Source organism: Podarcis bocagei (genome assembly GCF_964188305.1).
Source record: "Podarcis bocagei genome assembly, chromosome: 5".
NCBI lineage: Eukaryota > Metazoa > Chordata > Lepidosauria > Squamata > Lacertidae > Podarcis > Podarcis bocagei.
Window position 1 is genome coordinate 31,894,234 of NC_138129.1, and position 10,702 is coordinate 31,904,935.

Consider the following 10,702-nt stretch of genomic DNA (forward strand, 5'->3'; position numbering starts at 1 on the left):
TAGTTAAGTGTCTAAGCCTCACAGTGGCTGAACATGTCTACCGTAAACACTAAGAAGCTACAGGATTTTGTGTGTGAGAGAGAGATGCAAATCTGCTATTCCTGTTCTCATTTTACACAGTGCAAATTTCACTGAAACACCCATTTCAAAGGGGCTTACCTGTCTCCGCCCCTGGTATGTGTGCGTGGATTGCAACCCAAGTCTTCAAGACTGCTTTCAGTATCAACATATGTATTGCTCCTCAAACAGTTGTTGCTTACGGAAGGTGGAGCTGTATGTGTATCCAAGACACTTAAGATTCCACTAAAATAATGCCAAAATGCCCATACCTTAAAGAGAAAAAATCCATTACTGGGAAGTCTTCACAGATGATGTTCACCTGCCAGGGTGGTGTTGGAGCCCAAGTGTGTTGTTGTTAAGTACTGTACAGGGGACTTTAAGCCCTCCCCACAGTGAAGCAATGGATGTAGGATTTATTAGATCTGGCCAATAAGGAAAGAATTATTTATAGTAGAAGAGGCACTCCAGGGAAGCTTGATTCCATTTGGCAGCTGATCCTAGAGATGCTTAGCAATTAGAATAACTCACTACTCTTTTTTAGCGTCCATCACCCCCGAGTGTTTTTAATATTATGGGATGGAGGACTGAGGAACTGAGATGGACGTGCTTGAAGAGGGCATTGTTGATATTATTCTCTGCCTTGCATACTTGCAGCTTCTGAAACTTCCATATATCTTTAAACACAAACACAAGAAAACCTTTAATATTATTAAATTACAGATTTACAAGTTATGTATTTCCCTTGTGGAAAGTAACAAAGGGGGAGCTGAGGGGGAGGCAAAATTACAAGTACTGAATTTAAATTCTTTCAGCTGAATTAATTATTTCAATTAAGATCATTAATATAAATGTCTACATTTTGAGGAACCAAATTTTAAAATCCTTTTAGAATCTCGTGGCACTTAAAATACTATTAAATCTTTGTGCAGAGATTTTCTCCCATTAGAATCTCTTAATCAAAAACATGAAGCCCAAGGCACAATAACAACGTAAAAGACTTAACCACAAATGTAGTTTCCATTGCCTTTTGTTGAGGGCCACCAGGTCACCCCAGAGACTGTGCCTAAACCCATTGTGCCTCCAGTCTCATTTCTCCAATCAAGCCCAGCACCAAGGAGGGGTCAGGTGGGGCACTGGCTGAGGGTTTGGACCCTCTGAGAAGCCCGCCAACCTTCCCCTTCAGGACCCAAATGTATGAGACATTTTTAGTAGACTGTTGTTGCATTTATTCCATGGCTTTTTATACACTCAAATAACATATCTTATAAGCAGTCTATTCTATAAACATGTGAAGCTGCCTTATACCTAACCAGCCACACAGAATCCCTTTTAAAAAGACCCAGAGATGCAAGGGATTGACGCTCAGACCCAATACCTGCAAAACATGTGCCCTGCAGCTACTTTGCAGCCTCTTTCAAGGGCTTTTGAATCATTCTGGAAACTGAGTTTTATTTTGCTCTGGATGCCTTTGTCTGTAGAATATATGTTCTAATTTGCTCTATATGAGCCAAGGAGACAGAAGAAATATACCAACTCCTTCCCTTTGGGCTGCCAGGTTGCAGCTAAGGTTGTCCATTCCACAGCTGTGAAAGAGGAGGCAGGTGCATCTTCTCCAACGACGCTCTTCCCGTGATCCCTTTCCACATCCTCAGCTCTCACCTCCGCTTGGATTAGGCTTGTTTTTACACCCAATACTACCCTGGAAACAAAGTTGTATCAACATTACTTAGGCTGTACTGGGGAGAAAGACCCACTGAGGATAGTAGGACTTCCTTCTGCAGAAACATGCATAAGATTTTGCTGTTAGCAGCTGTTTGGTGAAGGTTTAATTTACCTTTACCTTATTTATTCATCACTGATATAAAAGATTTAAATAAAGGGGAAAGGCCATTATAGAGGACAAATTAGTGAAATAAAGGACAGTGATTCACCCTACCCGAGACAAAGTACATACTATTGATGTTTGAGTGTACATCATTAATTAGTGTATTTATTAAGATCTCTTTATTTAGGGTATGCTGTGACCTCTAGTGGTTAGATAAAAGTCATTGTTGGCTATAGTACAGGAAACTCTGTTTTGTGTGCAATTTACAAGCAGACCTCCTGTAAGGATACACACCCTTTCCGTCTCTGTTTGGCCCCACAAATTCATCCTGTTGCCACTGCTCTGAGATACCTTCATGCATTCAGTGATGCTGCACCATTCCAACACGCATTTCAACTGGGGCACCAGTTCTGTGCCTTTTTTAATACTGAGTGGCAGATTTTTTTTAAAAAAACCAACAACAACAAACCCAGCAGGCACATCATCTCATCAACGCATTTCCATGCCAGGAAAATTGCCCTGGTGGTTTTTGTTTCTGCATATCATACACCTCTTAAATGCACGAGAGCCCTACTAAAAAAGAAGTTGGCCATGCTTTGGTTCAAAATGAAAAAAAAGATGTATCTTTGCAGGCAATCCTATGCATATCTAAGGAGTTCACTTAAGGAGCCTCATCAGCAGAAGTCCTACACAGAGACTTCCACCTTCACAACAGGGCCTCTCCTCTCCCTGTACAACACCTCTCCCCCCCCCCCCCCCATTGGAAGTGGGGTAGTCAGGAAAACCCCAGAACAGCACAAGGGGTGAGGAGAAGAATTGTTCCATCTGGTGAGCTGCAATGTTTGCAGACAGAACGTTTGTCATAGTGTGATGTTGAATTCCACCTGCTATCTTGAATGGGGCTTGCTCCTTTGTGAGACACGGAGCCCCCAAAGAACAAAATAAAATATCTATAATTTAAATAGTTCTTGACTACATTGGGAAATTTCTACAGGAGAAGAAGAAGAAGAAGAGTTTGGATTTGATATCCCGCCTTTCACTCCCCTTCAGGAGTCTCAAAGCGGCTAACATTCTCCTTTCCCTTCCTCCCCCACAACAAACACTCTGTGAGGTGAGTGGGGCTGAGAGACTTCAAAGAAGTGTGACTGGCCCAAGGTCACCCAGCAGCTGCATGTGGAGGAGCGGAGACGCGAACCCGGTTCCCCAGATTACGGGACTACCGCTCTTAACCACTACACCACACTGGCTCTCTCATTTAGGAGGCAACCTAAATGGCCAATCCAGCCCCTGGAGGCAGCCTCCCCCAACCTAGTACCCTCCAGATGTTTTGGACCGCATCTCTCATCATCCCACACCACTGATGATGCAGGCTGGTGAAAGTTGGGGTGCAGAAAATAGCTGGAGGATGTCAGGAAAAAAGCAGCAATGCAAAAGCCAGCTGCAGGTGGCTGGAAAGCAAAACAGGATGTTGTTGTCTGGAACTGTACTGGTGGGAAAAAGGGGCAGTCCATTCTCTGTACTGAGCACCGGATGTTAGCTCAGAGTGTCATCTGACCTGTACTGGAAGTACAGGGGTGGAGTTGTGACTCTACTGCTGGAGTCTGGAAGGTACAGACACGTTTCTCTGTACTGCTGAATGACAGGAATAAAGACATGTAAATAGGACTCCTGTCTGTCTTTCTTCCCCTCCCTGGGGAAATGCAGGGAGGGAGAAGGAGGAGGGTGTGTTCTTCTCACGTCTGAGGAGGATCGCCGATTGATGACCTTGCCTGCCGGGAGACGCAGACGGGAAGGTCAACAAGTATCTCAGTCGGTTGCCTGGAGTGTGTGAGGCCAGTTACCTCTGACTGCGAGCTGAGATACTGACAGAGGATACCTGGCTTGGTCAGCTGCTCTGAGGCAATAAGATACGAAGGAGGGGAAAATGTGTCTCCTTGTCTTTGTTCAGCAGGTGGGGACCACAATGGGGAGAAATGCTGAGGAAGGAACACAGCTGTCTCTGCCATCTTCCTGATCCCTGCATACAAAAAGATGTTGAGGGCAGCAAAAGAATGCCAGACAACCTTGATCCAGCCCCAGGCACTAGACCACATTGGACTACCATCAAAGAGTCTTGGCTCATCTAAACATGAGATTAACAAGGTTCCTAGGGGATCAAGCAAATGTGGGTCTGCAATGGGGAGAACTGTGGTCTGAGCTTAAAATGGAGGTATGTTATAAGAAGCGAAGTGTGCTCTTAGCTCATTGGATTCTGGGAACTGACAATGATTCTGCTTAGAGAATAGTGTGTTGTACACAGGCTGATTGCTGCTTCCCTGTAATTCTTTCAGAACACATCAATGTGCAATAAGAAACAGATTCTCAGATAAACTAAAGCACATTGCTCTCTCCTCTGAAGAAAATCCTGGAATGGCTGCCCTGTACTTGCCACCTTGCAGGAAAGGGCGAGCTAAGCAAAACATTCATCTTTTTATTGTTCACTGGTTCATGAACAAAACTAGGTTATTCTGCTGTTAGCTTCTGTGTATGACAGTTCACTGGAAACACTTGAATCAGATAATTGGAATCCAACTCTCCTGTTGACAACAGTAGTATGAAAAAACGGAATTGAATATGTAGAAGGAAATGATCTGATGGCTTTCATCTGCTCTTCGTCGCTAGGGAGAGAGCTTTTCCATTTGTCTCCGTCGGAGGCAGCCCCATTCCTCATCATGGAGAGGCTCTTGCCTTCATGGATAAACCACAGAAAAATAATGACCATGCAGAAAAGGAAATAATATTACAAGCCATCCTGTTGTCAGAGTCAATCATGGGACTGCACCAAGACAGGTCAGGATCACATCTCACTATATCTTTGAAATCTATTAAAAGCAGTTTGTGGACTTGTTTTATGGCCATAGGCAGTGATGCGTGATTTCTGCGCCAAAATAGTTGGAAACATTATACACCAAGTATACTATGTCAGCTGAGTATATTTGCTGGGCTTTGTAAGTCATTCAACGTCTAGGATTTAGGGGAGGGAAAAGTGAACGTTTGTTCAGGGAACCTAGGCACTGTCTCATTCTTGGAGCCCTAACCAGGTGTGTTGGGGGTGCCCTAGAGCAACAGGGCCACAGGTGTTGTGCCCTGAGTCTCATAATAATTTAAGAAAAGCCCTCCTGGATTAGGCCAGACACCCATCTAGTCCAGCTTCCTGGTTTCACAGTGGCCCACTGGATGCCTATGGGAAGCCTGCAAGCATCTATCAATTTTGTGGAAACTGGTCAGACTGGAGTGGCACAACTGTTTTCAGATTTTTTAGATTAATCTCAAGAGCATCTTGGCTCTTCAGCAGTGGTGAAGAACCCAGAGGTGAAGCTGCCCAGATGTTGGACCACAAGTCCCATCATCCCTGACCATTGACCATGCAAGCTGGGGCTGATGGAAGTTAGAGTCCAACAACTTGTTGATGATGTTGCTATATTTATAGATTTATAAAGTTCAAGGTATGCCCATAACAGCTTAATCTTGAGCAAACTGTCATGAAAATAGCATAAAAGTATAAGTGAAGACAGGTGTAGTATTTTAAGAGCAAGGTTTGCATTTAAAAAAAATGTACCTTTTTCTCTTCCCAGGGTAAGATCTGACACTTGGTTTAACAAGTTTTTAACAGTTATTTATGAGCCAGAAAAAATGAGCTGTGGAAGGAACCTATTGATTTGTGTCTATGCCATCTATAACATACCTCTCACCCAACTATTGGCAACTATTTCTAAATATTTGAAATTAAAAATAAATAAGGTGAAGGACAAAGTAGATACATATAAACATGTAGGTCACTTTAAGTTTTTTTTTAAGATTTATGCAGACTTGGGAGGGAGGAAGTCTGACATCAAATCAAAATTTAACTTGCTGAAATGTGTTTGTGTAAGGTATGTTGCAAAGCTGGGATCAAACCATGGATGAAGAATCTTCTGTGTCCTCTGTTAAAATGTTGTATCTCTCTCTGTCCCCCAAGACAAGCAGCAAAGTGGCAGACACCCTCTTGATTCTGTAAGGTCCTAAGCACCGTGGTTCAGTCAATTTAAACTCATGGTTGTCCCAGAAATTGCTGAAATACTACTCATTTTTCTAAACTAAGCTCACTAAATTGTTACCATTTCCTTTCGCAGCCCAAGAGGATAAATGAATGCACACTGATAATCATTTAATTGCCTTATAAACAACAAGCAATTAGCACTACTTAAATGCTCCAGTGGCACAAATGGCCTTCTAGGAAGACACAATAACAGGTCATTAGATTGTGGGGTTATATACTAGGGAGCCATACAACTGAGTCTGAATACGCTTCTTTTCCTCACTGTGCTACCGTGCGCCATGCAAATCGAAGCCACTAGTGTCATAGGCCCTAGAACCAAATTATGCTGGACTTAACATCACTAGTGCTGTTATAGCTCACATATTTCCAGATGGAATGCTAGGAAGGAATAGGAGCCTGTAGTGAAAGATCCATCTCTGCGTCCCCCAAATTTGTATATTAAGGGAAAAGTGCATACAAAGACATGTATATCAGAAGAAATCTGCACTAAATTGCTTATGAATTTTCAGCAGGATTTTTTTTCCAAAAATGGCAAACTGATGTGGAAATGTGAAGAACTGAGCTTATGACTGGAAAAATAAGTAACTGATATTGACAGATATTCCCATGTGACCTCATTGCCTCAGTTTTCTTTCTGTGGTGGTCATTGCAGACAGAGGGAGAAATTGTGCCTAAATGGCTGCGTTGATTCAACCATTAGCCTTGTTTTGTGAGGCTATTATTGAATTCAGGCTACCAGTACAACCCTCAATAATCAAAACTAAGTGTACTTCTAACTGTCTTTGCATTGTAAGGAGCTCTTGTTTCTTCTGAATCTACAGCCAGCTGAAAGCACAGTGCTTTTAGCTAAAATAAGCATGCAATTCAAATTCCCCTCATCAAATATAGATGAGACACTTCAAAACCGAAAAAAGCCACCCTTGCCATTGATCCACAAGAAAGACAGAGGTCCATTTTCTTCCAAAGAGTGGCTCTGCTTTTATTTTGCTGTTATCACACAAGTGTGTTTCTGAAAGCATCGAGCTGATCTCAAATAGTATGGTTACAAGGCATTTTTGAAAAATGAATTGGGTAGCCCAACCTTTCTGGGCAGCTATATAGCCAATAAATAGGTCCATACAGCAGAGTTGCTATAAACTTAATTACAATCCCTATAATTTTCAATCTCTGTGGTAACTTTTCTGGTGTCTCTTCTTGATCTTTTCACGTTTAGTTGTCTTATCACTGTGAAACGGAAGCTATAAAGCACTATTTTTGGATGCTACGCAAGAATGCCTTTTGAACTTTTGACGTCTTCTCTTTCTATCACGGTAAAGCAGAAGCAGGGCTGATCCAAGACAATTTGCTGCCTGAGGCAAAGGACATGATGACACTTCCCCTAATCCAGATACAAAAGCTGACTAGTCTGGCAGTTAAAGTTAACTTCAGCACTGGCGAAAGGGCAGCAAGCTAGCTTAGTGGCTGCATGGCACACACAACTCCCTGCCCCTTAGCATCCATCGCCTGAGGCAGCTACCTCATTCTCCCTATTGGTAGGGACAGCCCTAAGCAGAAGTATACAATCCAACCGTGAGCATAATTCAGACAGCATTAAACACCTTGAAATCCCATTGATTTCAGTGGGAGTGGGATACACTGATGTTTAGCTTCCCCACCGAAATAATTACAACTTATTGCACAATCCTGTATATGTCTGCTCAGAAGAAAGCTCCACTGAATTCAATGGGCCTTATTTTCAAGTACAGAAGAATATGAGAAGAGCTTGCTGGATCAGGCCAATTGCCCATCGAGCCCAGCATCCTCTTCTCACAGTGATCACCTGGATATGCCAACAACTGGAATTCTGAAGCATGACTGCCTGTGAGTGTGGAGGCGAAGGATAGCCATCATGGCTAGTAATCACTGATAGTGTTATCTTCCATGAATTTGTCTAATCCTTTTTAAAGTCTTCCAAGTTGGTGGCCATCACTGCCTCCTGTAGGATAAAGTTCCGTAGGTCAACTATGCACAGTCTGAAAAAGCATTTATTTCAGTTCCTATAATATGATAAGTTAATGTAACATTGAAACCTTAAATGCTATTAACATTGGTTGGATCACACCCTTCTTATTTATGCATGCTTATAGAGCTTAAACAAACCTTGTAGTCTTCAAACATGTGTGACTTTTGATATTATCACCAAACATATTGCCACCTCTGTATTGTTTTTCCCACATGTATCTACTCACATGTGCTACTACTTGGAGAAATGATTTCACTGTAGATGTCTGGATCCAGGAACCCAGGATTTAAACCCAAGCCCTAGATCTTGTCAGGGTGAAAAGGCAGGAACATTGTCCACAACCCAAGAGATTAAGCATGGCATGAACATTTCCAGCGGTTTGTGTGCAGCCAAATTTGTGTGTGTTTGTGTGTGTTCAAATGTGTATGTTTCTCTGGAAACAGAACTTTGTGAATTCTAATAAGAAATTATATTAGCACTGAAACAAAATTTGTTCCTCATCTTTGAAGAAAGATCTAAAGATAAAGCTTTCATTTCCTTTACTACTGCAAATCCAACCAACCTTTTCTGTAAAAAATGAAATCACCATTAGACTATGAATGCATGTCAACTATTAGGGTCAGCAGCTCTGATTTCCTTGCTATAAACAGTTGCCACATGCACAAAGTGACTTTGCTATCTCCACTGCTTTCTGAATAGGTGCGCCCAAGGTTTTCAGAGGTTCAGAGTCTGCTCCACTACAACTACCACCGTCTCAGAAGCAGCTGAGTAAAGAGCAATTGGGAACTCCCCAAAATTGCTGAAAGTTTTCTCCCTCTCACATAATACTAATTTTAACCTTTAAAAGACCTATATGGCCTAGGACCCTCTTACCTATGGGACCGCCTCTCCTGGTATGTCCCACGGAGGACCTTACGGTCTTCAAACAAAAACATCTTGGAGGTCCCAGGCCACAGAGAGGTTAGGCTGGCCTCAACCAGAGCCAGGGCTTTTTCAGCTGTGGCTCCGAACAGGTGGAACGCTCTGTCACAAGAGACTAGAGCCCTGCGGGACTTGACATCTTTCCGCAGGGCCTGCAAGACAGAGCTGTTCCACTAGACCTTTGGCCAAGGCACAGCCTAACCCCCTCCTCTGGTAATTCTTCACAGAACTCTAGCCCAGTGGTTGCCATCAATTTGATTTGAACTGATTTTATAATGAATTGATTTTAGAATGCTGTATTATTTTACTGTTGTTAGCTGCTTTGAGCCCAGCTTCAGCTGGGGAGGGCGGGATATAAATAAAATTTTATTATTATTACTAGAACTCAGTACAGCTGCATGTTGGAAGATTCAGGAAAGAGAGAATGAAGTATACAAGTGCATAGTTAAATTATGGAGTTCACTCTCACAGGATGTATTGATGGCCACCAGTTTTGATGGCTTTAAAGGAGGTGAAGATTACTTCAAGAAGGATGAGGGTATCAATGACTACTAGTACGATGGCTATGCTCTACCTTCACTGACAGAGGCAGTATGATTCTGAATACCAGTTGCTGGAAAGCACAAGGAGAGAGTGCTTTTGTGCTCAGGTCCTGCTTATGAGCATCTGCTTGGCCACTGTGAGAGCAGGATGATGATGATGATGATGATGATGATGATAATAATAATAATAATAATAATAATAATAATAATAATAATAATAATAATAATAATAATTTATTTATACCCCGCCCATCTGGCTGGGTTTCCCCAGCCACTCTGGGCGGCTTCCAAAAGAATATTAAAATACTGTAATACATCAAACATTAAAAGCTTCCCTAAACAGGGCTGCCTTCAGATGTCTTCTAAAAGTCTGGTAGTTGTTGTTCTCTTTGACATCTGGTGGGAGGGCGTTCCACAGGGAGGGCGCCACTACCGAGAAGGCCCTCTGCCTGGTTCCCTGTAACTTGGCTTCTCGCAGTGAGGGAACCACCAGAAGGCCCTCGGTGCTGGACCTCAGTGTCCGGGTAGAACGATGGAGGTGGAGACGCTCCTTCAGGTATACTGGACCGAGGCCATTTAGGGCTTTAAAGGTCAGCACCAACACTTTGAATTGTGCTGAACTAGATGGCCACTGGCCTGATCCTGAAGGCCCCTTCTTCTGTTCTTAGCCCTGCCTCTGATCCCTACTCCAATTCCAGTGGAGTGGTTCAGATAGCACAGAGCCCCTCGCTGTGAAAGAGTTAGGAAAAATACAAAAGGGACAGGTTCAGAAAATTCCCTTTAAACTGTGCACTGATTAAGAGCGAACAGTTATTATTGTAGTTCATCATTAGTATCTTAGTGCTTAATTACAATGCAGTGTTCTATTCCAGATGATGCGATTTAATTAAGCTCTAAGCTGAGCAAACTAAATAAAATTTAATTAATGTGACTCCTAAAGGTCCCTTGTTATGTCTCCTAAATGTACAACATATTGCAGGTGCAAGTGTCATTTCCCTCGGGAGACCTCATTGAGCTATTTTGCTTCTCCAGTATCTCGCAGGCTGAAACACAAATGCACACACACCCCTGTTACTGGAGGGAAGGGTGTTTTCAGTATGCACATCATGGAAAAACAACAGCACTGGCTCGGTATGTACAAACTGTGTCAAAGCAGTCAAACTGACAGCTTTGTTTAGTAGCAATCCATTAATTGACAACTGGATTTACGTGGCTTCCGAAACCACTGAGGGCTCATTTGCCTTATCACTAACAAAGCAAATGTCTCCAGTCTG